We start from the raw sequence: 16,422 nt of genomic DNA, 5'->3' as shown, positions 1-16,422 counted from the left end.
TCCCTCACTTGCAGGTAGCCATCCAGATGCCTGCTGGATCAAGTAAGTCCTGCTCAGGAGGAGGTCAGGGAGGGGTGGAATGGGGAGAAGATGGCAGCTTCCCAGACCTATCTGACTGGTTGTGATCTTGTCCTAAGAAGGTCTTATGTGAATCAGAAAGCCAGTTCTTACATTCTTCATCTCCTCTTCCTGGCATTCAGGTTAGGATGGACATGAAGAACTATGGTAATTAGAAACCTTTGTCTAGTGGCCAGGGATAGATTTTACTAATAATCCTTCAGTGATCATGCATTTTCTCAGACAGGACAATAGCAAGCTGCCTTCCTGTGAGCAAGGCTGAGATGTAAGGTCTGAAGTCGGAAGCCCAAATTACATTTCATGACATTTCAACACAATAGACCCCAAATTCTTTTCTTTTGAAGTAGTGGGTTCAAGGAAACTATTAATTAGTTCAAGGAAAATGTATTTGTTATAGCCAGGTGCAAAAGATCTTCAGGTCTGCCCTACACACACACACACACACACACACACACACACAGTGCCCCATCATAAGAGAAAGAAAGAAGCCTGCTGTTTGGAATTCTTTTCCTTCTGTTGAAATGGACTTTTCCCTCATCCTTTTTGTAAACACTTCATCGTGTCGCTTGTAACAACACAACCCAAGTAGAGTTACAAGCAACACTTGTGTTGGCAGCAGTCTTATTCCTACCGGGTGTCCTTTCATTGAAATCTTGTTCCCCCACAATGCATGAAAATGAAAATGAAGTATCATCATTTAATATTTATAAAAGCACCTGTACTGTACTTGGTGCTCATTATACATTGAATCAAAATAAACAAGATCCTGCCTGTGGGCTCATAACCTAATAAGTATGCAAACTGCTGATTCAGCTCGGGCCAGATAAACAAGTAAGCAAACAACACTGCGGCATAAGAACCACAGGATAAGGAATGGCTGCTGTTTCCAGAGAACTGGGGAAAGTGCATCATGTTTGCTGGGCAGTTGGGAGGAATAAGTTAACCAGTAACAAAAGTATACTGCAGTATGAGGGCCACATTTCATGACCAATTTGAAAACCAGAATGGCTCAGGAGAAAGAGAATACAAGAGGGAAACCCTCAAAGGGGGAACTGAGATGTTGTTTATTGGGCCCAATGTGATTCAAGTGAATTACTCTGAGATAATGAATAAAGATGCCTTCTTTGCTTTGCTTGTGCCTCTGGGGAAGAGTTTCTGCTCAAAACACATTGGGTTAGGACCAACACATTGAATAAATTCCATCTTGAAAAGACATGCATTTGAGTTGTTGACTCTCTCATTTAAACATCATGTTATTTTCACCACTGCAGCAAAGTCTGAAAGTCTATATAGCCAGTATTTCATTGCCATCACTGGTGGACCCTTCCATAACTGATGGCCCAATTCCCTCCCCCTCTCCTACTGGTGCAACTCGCATTGCACTAGCAGGTATTGCTTTATGGCAGTTGCAAAGCAGCCTCCTCTGGTGCATGCTACAGGCCCACTGGCAGGGAGGACAGAGCGGCCTCCTGCATACCGGCAGCTCCATGAAGACCCATCAGAGCTGGTTAGCCCAGGCAGGGAGTTTGAGGAGGGGGTTGAACGAAGTAGAGTGGAACGGAGGAAGGGTGGCTGGAATGAGGCAGCAACAGGGGCGGGGAGGAAGGAAGATCAAGCCTTGATGGGAGGTGGGATTGGCAGTTGCAGTGCACACCAAATTCCAAAGCCCCTCCCTGGTCTGATCTGCCTTCCTGGAGCAATGCAAACTTGTGCCAGTGATTGATCTGCTGCAGATCTGAGTTGACTCATAGTGGCTGCTGAGGCTTACCCCAGGGCAAGGGGACAAATGGAGACCCCCAGCAGCTGAAAATTCTCTGTGTATAGTGGCTGCGAGGCCAGCACTGCTGCATCGCCGCTCAGAGATTTAAGTAGAACTGCCTGCTATAAAAACTGCCACTACATCTGACACATTTGGCGTAAGTTCTTCATCACATTTTCAGTGTTGCATAAAACTATTTTTAATTGTTTAAACCATTAAACAGGCTATGCTGGGAGACTGCAGGAACTCCTGGCAGGGCACCACAAGCACCTCCATCTATGTGACTCCTCCTGACCTAGCCAAGAGGCTTTAAAAGTCCCCTTATCTGCAGAGAGAGGGAAACAAAAGGATACAAAAGTGGAAAGAAGCAGCAGGAACCTGCCTTTGCCTCCTCAGAAGAAATGCAATGCTGAATGGGGCTGGGCAAGCTCCAGCAGAGGCATTCCTTTGAGTTAGATGGCTAAAGACAGCCTTCCCATGGTCGATTCTGCAGTTCTTGCAAGGCTGACAATGCTGCCTGCGGAGCGCAGGGGAGATAGACCTGTCAGGACAGCAGGACCTACTTGGTGGGCTATACCAAGGATGGTGAGGGACCTTAAAAGGCCATAGATTAACCCCTAAGGAAGAAGAGCTACATTACTGGGTCCTGACACCCTTCTAAGTGGATGGTCTGTGGAACTCCTTGCCACAGGATGTGGTGACGGCATCTGGCCTGGACGCCTTTAAAAAGGGATTGGACAAGTTTCTGGAGGAAAAATCCATTACAGGGTACAAGCCATGATGTGTATGCACAACCTCCTGATTTTAAAAAAGGGTAATGTCAGAATGCCAGATGCAAGGGAGGGCACCAGGATGAGGTCTCTTGTTATCTGGTGTGCTCCCTGGGGCATTTGGTGGGCCGCTGAGATACAGGAAGCTGGACTAGATGGACCTATGGCCTGATCCAGTGGGGCTGTTCTTATGTTCTTATGTAATACCATCTAACATACCTTTGACTCCAGCTGCAACTGCACAATTGATCCTGTCACTCTCATATCACCCTTGCAATGTTCTCTCTTTCCCATCCTTCCAGCCCCACTATCCAGCTTGTAAACTCTTTGGGGCAGAGATCATTTTTCCCCCTTATGGTACTATAAAAATAATCAGCAGTCTTTGTAAGGAAGTCATGAATTAACCAGAACATTTCTTTTGATCTTACAAGTAAGTCATTTCCACGCTGTGATTGACAAGAATGCCCCTCCATCTGTGTAACTTGATTAACAGAAGCCATCCAAAATTTTACTAAAACTTGCCAGTAATTATTCTCTCTAAACCAAGCAGATGCTGTCTTGCAGGGAAACATGAACATTTAGGGGGGGGGGGGGGACACCTGTCTACATGCACCATACCTCAGGGCTGAAAGAAGAAAACAATTCAAGAATTATTTGCTTTTTGACCACGATTATTAGCAGAACGATAACCCTCTAAAAGTAAATTAAATTGAGGATATGGTTTCCTACAAAGCTAAAAGCGGGGGAAGGAGGGGAGAAAGAGACACTTTTATTGATGAAATGTAAATTTGTATTTGCAGCAAGTCACAGATAAAATGCTTTTAATAAACTTTTCTCCCCTAAGGGGAGGAAGAAAGGGATTTGAGCAGTATGTGCTGAGCTGACAAAGTGGGGGGGGGGGGCCTGTTTGATAAACTGCTTCGGAGCAAGGACACAGAATGCATGTCTGGGAAGGGAAGACTTTTAAAAAAAGATACAGCACTCTTGTGGCTTTCGAGGCAAGGCACCTTTCATGAAAAATGGCAGCCATTTGTTACAAATGTCAGGGCAGATGCAATCCTCAGGATCTTATGTCTGCTCTGAGGTTCCCAGTCACACATTAATAGCCGGGCAAAAAAATAAAATGGCCTTTAATGAAGTTTTATTAATGGCAAAGCATGCCATGGTAATGACAATGCATGGCAATTTAGTCATTGTGACCAGAGATTGGCAAATACTCTTGGGGTGCAGCAAATGTCAGGGACTAAGGGAAAGACATTCCTGAGAAGCCAAACTAGACATGCTATGGGAGTTTTGTGACTGGAAATCACCTTTTCTTTCTTCTTAAAAAAGCCACCATGGAATGAGTGAGTGAGTGACTGCATGCATGTGATTTGAATCAGGGGCATGAGTTTATTTTTTACATTTTTATACTGCCGTTCCTCCAAGGAGCTCAGGGCTGTGTACAAGTTTCTTCCTCACAACAACCCTGTGAGGTAGGTGAGGCTGAGAGATCGTGACTGACCCAGTGACTTGGATCTTCCAAATCAAAGTCCAAAACCCAAACCACTACACCATCCTTTCTTCTGCACCGTGGCGCAATCCAAATTATCCTCTTCCCCAGCTGCTATTAGCCATACAGGGGGAAATGCGCAGACACAACTTGTGCCTTGAGTTTTTTCTTCTGCAGCTAACAGCAGTTTGGGGAGTGCAATTTCAGACAGAGAATTGGCATGGGGCCAACAAGCTAATCTCACCCCCCTCCCAATAACACAGGTCTGATCCAGATCATACACCCACAGAAGCTTCTGGGAAATTAGAACAGCGCCAGGCAGTCCAACCTTGCAACTCCTGCCTCTCATCTACTTCAGCCCTGACAAAGCTTGGCTGTGATTGGACTTACACCTTGCGTCTTCCAGTGATCTCTCTGATATTCTGCTGGGAGTCCCTTTCTACAGCTTCAGATGATGTGTCATCATTTGCTGCGGCTCCAAAGGCATTCCACCTGACAGCTGGACCAGAATGCTGCCAGAGAATAGGGTGTGTTATGCTGGCTTTACATCAGAATCATATTTATTCTTACAATATAAATACTTAAGATCATAACAAAACCAGACAATTATTCTCTTCAACCTTCACCCAAGCAGGTGTGGTGTGTTCAGTAGATAGAAGCCAACAGCTATTTAAAAACACGCTGCTCATTTAAGCAAGCAACTTCTAGCGATCAGTGGAATTGTGATTTTAATACCCGGTTTCTTGCAATGATTTTTGTGTTGTTGTTTTGCTTCATTTAAGAACCGATCCACCTGAGTACACAAGAGAATGTTATTTAAATGGGTGCCCTTGCAACCTGTGTTCTGGCTAAGTATTCAATTTATTAGACTGCACTGGATGAAATGTCTCATAATTATAACAAATGGTAATTAATAGGAATGGCTTATCTCATTTGGACTTAAGAAGAGTTCACCATAACCCTTGCTTTGAAGCTAGCAGATCACATGTACTTTGATGTTCAAACCCCAAAATAGTCCTAGTTATTTTTCTAAAATGTTAGTTTCACATCTCCACTGTTATACAGCAGCATAGTGTAATTAATCGCTGACAGAAAGGTAAAGAATGAAATATGATGTTTCACTGAAATGAAAAAGAAAGTCTCTTGACACATTATCATTTTTCAGCTTGGCCCACCCTGGTTGGGGAAAATGAAATTTTACTTGGGAAGGTAAAAAAAAAAAAAAAAAGGTATAATTAAAAGCAGTGGAGGTTGGTGCATCTATAGGGGAGAAATAAACAATTGCAGTTTCTTGAAGAAAAACTACAGGGTTTTTTTTCCCCCTCTTCTGAACAAGGGTGTTGAGACCCCTCAAAATAGTAAAGAATGAACTCGGTTTGGGACATAAGATCTACACTGACTACCCAGAAACCCATCTTCTTTGTGAGTGGTCCTTTTTATTTTATTTTTATTTATTTATTTATGTTTTGCTAGAATCTTATTGGCATGGGGCTGGGGACTTCAGACCCAGAAAAAATGATCACCACTGTTAAGCTTCGCTTTCTCTATGATTTTGTCTAATTCCCCTTTAAAAAGATCTAAGGCTGCAATCTAATCCACACGTATCTGCTATGAAGCCCCAGGACTTCTAAGTAGATATGCATAGGTTTGGGGTCTAAGCCAGTGGCCATCACCATGGCTTGACAGCAAATTCCATGCATTAATATGCATTTTTTGAAGCAGGACTTTCTTCTGTCTCTCTGGACGTAAAGCAAATTAATTTAGAGCCCAATCCTGTGCTCGGTGGCATGGCTCTGGCCGGGCTAGCTCAGCACCGGCCGCTGCTGGGTTAGCGTGGGGCAGTTGCCCAGCTTCCACAGCTCGCCGGTCTCAAGGACCGCTGTGCCGTGGCATGGTAAGCGGGGGCAGGGATGGGAGCAGGGAGGAGGCGTTCCAGGGAGGGGGGAGGCAGGCAGGGGGTAGAGAGAAGGCAGGGGGAGGCATGACATGGAGGCATGATGCGGGGAAGGGGGTGGGCTGGTGGCGTGCCGGGGGGAGGGAGGTGGGTCCACGGAGCTCTGCTCCGCAGGATCCAAGGCGCTCATGGAGGGCTCTGCTCCCTACTCGAGCACCTTTACCTTACTGCCGACATTTTGGTTGGCAGTAAAGTGAGTACCCCATTGCGGCTTCTTACCTTATCTGGGATAAAGTCCCCTTCTCCCGAGGAGCCTCCCGCGGTAGACCGGGGTGCGCAGGATCTGGCGGTAGCCATTCTCGGCTGAGCAGCTTGCCCCGAGCAACTTGCCTAATGCCGACTAATGACCTTATCGTCTAGGTCAGTGGTGCTCACACATTTAGCACCAGGACCCACTTTTTAGAATGAGAAACTGTCAGGACCCACCAGAAGTGATGTCATGACTGGAAGTGACATCATAAACCAGGAAAATTTTTAACAATCTTAGGCTGCAATCCTATCCACACTTACCCAGGAGTAAGTCCCATTGACTATCGTTGTTAAAAGAATACACATAGAAGCTTTTTAAAAGTACAGGTTTGTAACACTTCCCAAAATGCACTCATATCAAGTCTAATATATTAAAAATAAAAAATTGAAATGAATGGGGATCCACCTGAAATTGGCTTGCAACCCACCTAGTGGGTCCCAACCCACAGTTTGAGAAACACTGGTCTAGGTACACATTGGAACCCAAGATTTTTGGTTTAAACTACAGTAAGGTCAACACTTTAGCCAAAGTAATTCTTTCTTTGGTGTTTTGTATTGGCAACCTTCAGACTCGAAAGACTATGGTATCGCGCTCTGAAAGGTGGTTCTGGCACAGCGTCTAGTGTGGCTGAAAAGGCCAATCCGGGAGTGACAATCCCTTCCACACCGGGAGCAAGTGCAGTCTGTCCCTGGTCTGTCTCCCTGGCTATGGGCCTTCCTTCTTTGCCTCTTAGCCTCAGACTGTTGGCAAAGTGTCTCTTCAAACTGGGAAAGGCCATGCTGCACAGCCTGCCTCCAAGCGGGCCGCTCAGAGGCCAGGGTTTCCCACTTGTTGAGGTCCATCCCTAAGGCCTTCAGATCCCTCTTGCAGATGTCCTTGTATCGCAGCTGTGGTCTACCTGTAGGGCGCTTTCCTTGCACGAGTTCTCCATAGAGGAGATCCTTTGGGATCCGGCCATCATCCATTCTCACGACATGACCAAGCCAACGCAGGCGTCTCTGTTTCAGCAGTGAATACATGCTAGGGATTCCAGCACGTTACAGGACTGTGTTGTTTGGAACTTTGTCCTGCCAGGTGATGCCGAGGATGCGTCGGAGGCAGCGCATGTGGAAAGCGCTCAGTTTCCTCTCCTGTTGTGAGCGAAGAGTCCATGACTCGCTGCAGTACAGAAGTGTACTCAGGACGCAAGCTCTGTAGACCTGAATCTTGGTATGTTCCGTCAGCTTCTTGTTGGACCAGACTCTCTTTGTGAGTCTGGAAAACGTGGTAGCTGCTTTACCGATGCGCTTGTTTAGCTCGGTATCGAGAGAATGAGTGTCGGAGATCGTTGAGCCAAGGTACACAAAGTCATGGACAACCTCCAGTTCATGCTCAGAGATTGTAATGCGGGGAGGTGAGTCCACATCCTGAACCATGACCTGTGTTTTCTTCAGGCTGATTGTCAGTCCAAAATCTTGGCAGGCCTTGCTAAAACGATCCATGAGCTGCTGGAGATCTTTGGCAGAGTGGGTAGTGACAGCTGCATCGTCGGCAAAGAGGAAGTCACGCAGACATTTCAGCTGGACTTTGGATTTTGCTCTCAGTCTGGAGAGGTTGAAGCGCTTTCCGTCTGATCTGGTCCAGAGATAGATGCCTTCTGTTGCAGTTCCAAAGGCCTGCTTCAGCAGGACAGCGAAGAAAATCCCAAACAAGGTTGGTGCAAGAACACAGCCCTGCTTCACTCCGCTTCGGATGTCAAAAGGGTCTGATGTGGAGCCATCGAAGACAACAGTGCCCTTCATGTCCTTGTGGAAAGATCTGATGATGCTGAGGAGCCTGGGTGGACATCCAATCTTGGGGAGAATCTTGAAGAGGCCGTCTCTGCTGACCAGGTCGAAAGCCTTTGTGAGATCTATGAAGGCTATAAAGAGTGGCTGTCGTTGTTCCCTGCATTTCTCCTGCAGTTGTCTAAGGGAGAATACCATATCAGTGGTGGACCTGTTGGCTCGGAATCCACACTGCGATTCTGGATAGACGCTCTCTGCAAGTACCTGGAGCCTCTTTAGTACAACTCGGGCAAACAGCTTTCCTACAACGCTAAGGAGAGAGATGCCGCGGTAGTTGTTGCAGTCACCCCTGTCACCTTTGTTCTTGTACAGCGTGATGATGTTTGCATCCCTCATGTCTTGAGGTACTCCACCTTCTCTCCAGCAGTGACAGAGGATTTCATGCAGCTCAGTGACGATGATCTCTTTGCAGCATTTTAGGACTTCAGCAGGGATGCTGTCTTTTCCAGGTGCCTTGCCAAAGGCAAGGGAGTCCAGGGCCACGTGAAGTTCTTCTAGGGTTGGTTCACTGTCAAGCTCCTCCAGCACAGGCAGGCACTCAATGTTGTTCAGTGCTTCTTCGGTGACTACATTTTCTCTGGAATATAGCTCAGAGTAGTGCTGCACCCAGCGTTCCATCTGCTGTGCCCGATCCTGGATGACCTCGCCTGTGGCAGACTTCAGAGGGGCAATTTTCCTCTGTGTTGGACCTAGGGCCTGCTTGATACCATCATACATCCCCTTGATGTTGCCCGTGTCAGCTGCTATCTGTATCTCGGAACATAGCTGGAGCCAGTAGTCGTTAGCACATCTCCTGGCAGTCTGTTGGACTTTGCTGCGAGCAGTTCGGAGGACCTGCAGGTTGCGCTCACTGGGACAGGCCTTGTATGCTGCTTGAGCTCTCCTCTTTTCCTCAATGACTGGTGTCAACTCCTCAGAGTGGGCTTCAAACCAGTCTGCCGCCTTGTTGGTCTTCTTGACGAATATGGACAAGGCGGTGTTGTAAACGGTATTCTTGAAATGTTCCCATCTGTTGGATGCGTTTGCGTCGGCCGGGCCTGGAAGAGATTCCTCAAGCGCTTGTGCAAATTCCTCCACTTTTCTCTGATCCCGGGTCTTGCTGGTATCAATGCGAGGTCTTCCTTCCTTTTTCGTGTGATACAGTCGCTTTGTTTGCAGTTTCACTCTGCTGCACACCAGGGAGCGGTCAGTGTCGCAGGCAGCACCATGATAACTGCGTGTGATCTTGATGCTGGGAAGGCCGGAGCGTCTGGTGAGGATCAGGTCGAGCTGGTGCCAGTGCTTTGATCTTGGATGTCTCCAAGAGACTCTATGTTGGGGCTTTGTGTTGAAGAACGTGTTGCTGACACAGAGACCGTGATGATAGCAAAACTCTAGCAGGCGTTGGCCATTTTCGTTCATCCTCCCAGTGCCAAACTTGACCTAAGCAAGTGGGCCATGAACTGTTATCAGCACCAACTCTAGCATTGAAATCGCCGAGGATGAACAATGGCTCTTTTACAGGGATTTTCTTGACAGTGGTGGCCAGGTCATCATAGAATTTGTCTTTGGCTTCTGCTGGAGACGACAGAGTCGGTGCATAAGCACTGATGAGAGTGACAGGTCCTGCTGATGACTGGAGCTGCAGGGACAAAATTCTTTCACTTCCCACAGTAGGTGGGATGATGGATTTCAGCAGGGTATTTCTGACCGCAAAGCCAACGCCATGTTCCCTGGTTTCGTTTGGTGGTTTTCCCTGCCAGAAAAATGAGAAATTTCTCTCCTTGACAGATCCGGAATCTGGCAGCCCAGTCTCCTGAAGGGCGACGATGTCCATCTGCAGTCTGCTCAGCTCCATGTCGATGACAGCTGTTTTGCATGCGTTGTCTATTTCTTGCAGGTCATCAGAGAAGCCAGGTGTCATTGTCCTAACGTTCCAGGTGCCCAGCTTTAGGGCAGTAGTTTTCTGTTTTCTGTTGCATGGTGCAGAGTTGTCGATCCGCTTGTCGGTTTTCACCCTAAACCCCACGCACCCCATGAGGTTAACGGACCGTGGCGAGGCAACACCTTACTGGCTGGGGACTGCCCAGCTTAAGGCGGGCGGTAGATGCCCAATGAGATGCAATGATCTCTCCCACCGTCGGAAGCAGCCCCTGGCGTCATGCTCTACGCCAATCGAGCAAAGACTTATAACCGGTAAACTGCTGCTTCCCGTGTTGTGCCGACGCCGTATGGCGAAGTTGGAGTGTCCTCTCCAGTGCGCGAAGCCTGGGTAAAGAAGGTATGGAGGATAGGCTGTTACCCATGCAGCAAATCCCCCCTCTCCACGTCGCTGGAATGGTCCAATGGAAAGGCAGAAGCCAATACGGTTGGTTCCAGCGGCGTCGCAGGAGTTGCCAGAACGTGACTGTGTTCAGCCATGAACTGCCTAAGGGACTCCGGCTCCTGATTTTGCCTCGAGGTTGACTCCTGAAGCCTTTTCCACAACTGGATGTAGCTACAAGGCAGTGGAGGTTTGAGGTCAGAGTTTCCTTCTCTTAGATGAGCTGCCTTCCTAGGCTGACGAGTCCCATCTACCCGGTTTCTTTGGTGTACCCATGTGCAAATAGTCATCTGAGGGCCCAATCCTAACCAATTTTCCAAAGTTGGTGCAGTTGTGCCACTGGGTTGTGGGCTGCATCCTGCAGTGGAGGGGCAGTCACTTGAGCCTCCTCAAGGTATGGGAACATGTGTTCCCTTGCCACGGGTCTGCATTGTATCTACACCAGAGCTGGAAAGTTGGATAGGATTGGGCTCTGAGGCTGCAATCTTCTGCATACCTACCTGGGAGTAACCCCACTGACCACAGTGGAACTTAATTCTGAGTTAAGTAACTATGCATAGGATTGTGCTGTGAATTATCTGCATTTCTAATTATCAGCTCAAAGTCGTCCAGACCCATTCAGTCAGACTAGCTGTACAATGCTCAAATTTTTCTAGGATACAAAGTTTTTTTTTAAGGTTTTTTTTCCCTCTGTTGTGGTTCAACATCTTCATTCTAATCATGGTTCTCAGTTAATCAAGAAGAAAAGAAAAGTGGGCTTTATGTGCAGTTTTATTTAACAAAAAAACTATGTTTTTTAAAAGATGTATGGAATTTATGGTGAATAATTCATGTCCTTTAAGATCAGAAGTTTTTAGACATAAAAAGAAGATTCCACAGGGGTTTGTTGCACTGAAAACAAAAAGCCATTCCAGATAAATGCAGCTAAAGTAGGATAACTCTTGCATCCGCAGTACAGGAAGAGAATATTCTAAACAGGCTATGCTAAAGCTGGCACTCCTTTCCTCAGGAATTAAATTATTCAATTTGGGCTTCATGAATTCTGGTTAAAATTGCTTTTTAATGTCTGTCACTTGTTCTCCAAAACACAAAGATGAACCCACCAAAGAAGTTGTAATGAGGGGGTAAAATAATGTTTTCTCCAAAAAAACTTATATATGCCCGAAAGGTTCTCTCTGATTCAGTGATCTCTTAAACTACTCCTCTGGTGCAATTAAAAGCAGGATAGAGATGGTCCTTTAATTTGGAAATATTGGATGGTAATAAATGAAACAAGCTTCATTAGAAGATGCTCCAAAAGAGCACAATGAGTGCTACAGTGAGTTTCAGGCTGCTTTCTAGCCATTCTTACTCATATGTAAGTCCCATTGGCGCAAGTGAGATTTGCTTCTTAGTTGGTAGCTCAGTCACTATTCTATATCTCCTCTGCAAGTGAACCATAGACCACTGATCTGACCCATCATTATAAGGCATAAGCCAAGAATTGCCTTGCCAAATCAGTCCAACATCCCCTGTAGTCTAATCTTCTGTTTCCAGCAGTGGCCATCCAGATGTGTCTGGAAGGAGGACATGAAAATGACGACTAGCCACCCTGTAAGAACATAAAGTTTCAAGTTAACTACCATGGCTACTAACATCATTATACCCATCCTCCAGGAACAGAGTAGCGGACCTGACTTTACCTGAACGGGACAAATGCCCCGGGCAAGGAGCCCAGTGCACCTCTAGGACCACGTGGAAGCCTTACTGAGGCTCCTGACACTGTCGGAAACTGTGCTTCCAGTTTGCCGGAATTGCGGGGAAGCCTCACATGGCTTTCCAGGTTCATCCTTGAGTCACACAAGGCTCTGTATTGTTGTGGTGAGTGCCGGGGGGGGGGGAGGGTGGATTCGTGTACAGGAGTCTGCTGCATCTCACAGGAGGTGCCATTGTGGACCTTTGCACCGGGTGTGGGGCTGGGGAAGTCTTCCACTGCAGGAGCAACACTGTCTGGGAAACAAATTGACAACCACCCTCACACAAATAAATGAAGATTATTATGCCCGTAGGTCAACCTGCCAAACAACTCCATACATCAATGATTTTACTCCTAAATCTCTGTGAGAAACTTTTTAATACTAAAGATGAGCTTCCAATAAAGTGCCAACATCCTGGGATGGAACAGAGATCTCTTGCTTGTCTTTGCAAGGGAGTAATTGTGTTTCCCTTTCAGTTTTTTTACTGATTCAAAAACAATAAATTTTTTAAAAGCTATCTAAAAGCAAAAACCATTCCCAGAATTGCAGCAGCTTGTACTGTGTGATTCCTTTACCATTCTACCTGCAGGCACAGAAAGTCAGACAGTGCATTAGCTGACAGCCTTGCCTGCATCATGGACAACAAACAGCCTCAGTGCAACAGCAAAAGCTAGATGAAAAAATATGCGCATGTTGAACTACCAGGCAAAAGGGGAGCATTTGGCATTCTAAACTACGCTCATAAAGTTGGTCAGAAATCACTAGCCTGGGGTAAGCCTGTTGTTGGAAAATAAGTTGGGACATTAACATCTTATCACTGAATTTGACAGATTGTTTACCTAAGGAAGTTGAGTTTTAGTGTCTTGTCTTCATTGTGTGTTAATCACACCATTTTTAATCAATGTGATTGAGTAGAAACTTCCATTGAGTTTCCAATAGAAAAAGGTGGTAATTCAGGAATCGGGCATCAGAAACCTCCTTTGTGCACTTGGTTGATTGGATGCATGGCATCCAAGATCCCAAATCACTTACGACCCAATCCTATGGCATTTTGCCAGTGCTACCTACCTTACAAAAGTCATTAAATCACTTCTGGGAGGGTGTGGACTTGCGTACTGCTGGAGTGCAAGGGTTTTCCCCTGCACACCAAGGCAGCAAAGAGAACCCGCTGACTGAAGTAGGACAGTGGGGAAGGAGGAACAGGGTGGGGGGAGGCAGATCAGGGGAACATCAAGGTAGTGATGGGCGCATGCGAGGGCAGAACATGACAGATACCAGTGGAAATTCATAGAAATTGGATGAAATTTGAGTTGATTTTTATACCAGCATAATGACAGTGGTGACAGTGATGAAGGAAGAAAGGATCAGGTCTGCAAAGGGAGCAGATTCAGTGGCAGTGGTGGCCACCTAATCCTAACCCCTTCCCGGGCCCGATCCACCATCCCAGGTCAATGCAGAGTTGCAGACTCCCAACATATACTGTGGAGGCTTAACCCTATGTAAGGGAACGAATGCCCCTCCCCACCCCACAGGATGCAATGCTAGCCTTTTTGGTGCCACTGGATCGGCAGCAGGGTGGTAGTAGAAAGCATTGGCCTCTTAGGGTTTTAAAGGTAAACACTAGTACCTTGAACTGGGTCCCAAAGTAATGAGGCAGCCAATGTAATTTAAGTAAATTTTGTAGTGTTCCTGGTTTGAATTCTCCCTAGAATGTTCTAGAAAGCCAATACTGGACCCTAGACACAGATCTGGATTGTTTCTTCTCACACTGTCCCATTAAATCAGAAAAGATCACATTTTAAAGATTGCAAGTGAAAACATATACCTGGCCATGGAATACAAGATACAAGAATGGATCAATGAAAACTACTTGTAAATCTTTTTTTACTTCTATCCACACACCAAGTCTACATGATCAAACCCAGAAGAAGGCTGCAATTAATCTGCAACTGTGCTTCAAGGTTTTTCCAGAATGGAAACATGAGAGAGAACCATTCATGTTGCTCCTCTGGGCATTTCATACTCACCCTTGACAGATACCAGTGGAAATTCATAGGAATTTGATGAAATTTGAGTTGATCTTTGTACCAACATAATATTATAGAATCGTATATTCATATATTATAGAATATTATATCATATATTATAGAATATTGTACCTAGAATCACTTATAGCCCTTTATTTTTTTAAATAAAAATGGACTCTGCCTACAGTTCTGCAGAACATGCCATTCCTGTTGAGCAAAATGTTGCTTTACAACATAATCTCCAACATAGGGCATTTTATGCTGTAGTCTTATCACCAGGACCTACTTTTTAGAATAAGAATCTGTCAGGACCCACCAGACGTGATGTTATGACTGGAAGTGACATCATCAAACAGGAAAATTTTTAACAATCCTAGGCTGCAGCCCTTCCCACACTTACCCAGGAGTAAGTTCCATTTACTATCATTGTTAAAAGAATATACATAGTAGCCTGGGGGCTGGGGGCTAAGAATAGGCCCTCAGTTTGGCTGTATTTGTCGTAAGAGGCGACTAAACAGCCACCGGGTAGATGGGACTCGTCAGCCTAGGAAGGCAGCTCATCTAAGAGAAGGAAACTCTGACCTCAAACCTCCACTGCCTTGTGGCTACATCCAGTTCTGGAAAAGGCTTCAGGAGTCAACCTCAAGGCAAAATCAGGAGCCGGAGTCCCTTAGGCAGTTCATGGCTGAACACAGTCACGTTCTGGCAACTCCTGCGACGCCGCTGGAACCAACCGTATTGGCTTCTGCCTTTCCATTGGACCATTCCAGCGACGTGGAGAGGGGGGATTTGCTGCATGGGTAACAGCCTATCCTCCATACCTTCTTTACCCAGGCTTCGCGCACTGGAGAGGACACTCCAACTTCGCCATACGGCGTCGGCACAACACGGGAAGCAGCAGTTTACCGGTTATAAGTCTTTGCTCGATTGGCGTAGAGCATGACGCCAGGGGCTGCTTCCGACGGTGGGAGAGATCATTGCATCTCATTGGGCAGCTACCGCCCGCCTTAAGCTGGGCAGTCCCCAGCCAGTAAGGTGTTGCCTCGCCACGGTCCGTTAACCTCATGGGGTGCGTGGGGTTTAGGGTGAAAACCGACAAGCGGATCGACAACTCTGCACCATGCAACAGAAAACAGAAAACTACTGCCCTAAAGCTGGGCACCTGGAACGTTAGGACAATGACACCTGGCTTCTCTGATGACCTGCAAGAAATAGACGACGCACGCAAAACAGCTGTCATCGACATGGAGCTGAGCAGACTGCAGATGGACATCGTCGCCCTTCAAGAGACTAGGCTGCCAGATTCCGGATCTGTCAAGGAGAGAAATTTCTCATTTTTCTGGCAGGGAAAACCACCAAACGAAACCAGGGAACATGGCGTTGGCTTTGCGGTCAGAAATACCCTGCTGAAATCCATCATCCCACCTACTGTGGGAAGTGAAAGAATTTTGTCCCTGCAGCTCCAGTCATCAGCAGGACCTATCACTCTCATCAGTGCTTATGCACCGACTCTGTCGTCTCCAGCAGAAGCCAAAGACAAATTCTATGATGACCTGGCCACCACTGTCAAGAAAATCCCTGTAAAAGAGCCATTGTTCATCCTCGGCGATTTCAATGCTAGAGTTGGTGCTGATAACAGTTCATGGCCCACTTGCTTAGGTCAGTTTGGCACTGGGAGGATGAACGAAAATGGCCAACGCCTGCTAGAGTTTTGCTGTCATCACGGTCTCTGTGTCAGCAACACATTCTTCAACACAAAGCCCCAACATAGAGTCTCTTGGAGACATCCAAGATCAAAGCACTGGCACCAGCTCGACCTGATCCTCACCAGACGCTCCAGCCTTCCCAGCATCAAGATCACACGCAGTTATCATGGTGCTGCCTGCGACACTGACCACTCCCTGGTGTGCAGCAGAGTGAAACTGCAAACAAAGCGACTGTACCACACGAAAAAGGAAGGAAGACCTCGCATTGATACCAGCAAGACCCGGGATCAGAGAAAAGTAGAGGAATTTGCACAAGCGCTTGAGGAATCTCTTCCAGGCCCGGCCGACGCAAACGCATCCAACAGATGGGAACATTTCAAGAATACCGTTTACAACACCGCCTTGTCCATATTCGTCAAGAAGACCAACAAGGCGGCAGACTGGTTTGAAGCCCACTCTGAGGAGTTGACACCAGTCATTGAGGAAAAGAGGAGAGCTCAAGCAGCATACAAGGCCTGTCCC

This window comes from Tiliqua scincoides, chromosome 1 (assembly GCF_035046505.1).
Source record: "Tiliqua scincoides isolate rTilSci1 chromosome 1, rTilSci1.hap2, whole genome shotgun sequence".
Taxonomy (NCBI): Eukaryota; Metazoa; Chordata; class Lepidosauria; order Squamata; family Scincidae; genus Tiliqua; species Tiliqua scincoides.
The sequence above is the reverse complement of the archived record's forward strand: the minus strand, read 5'-3'. Positions refer to the sequence as shown.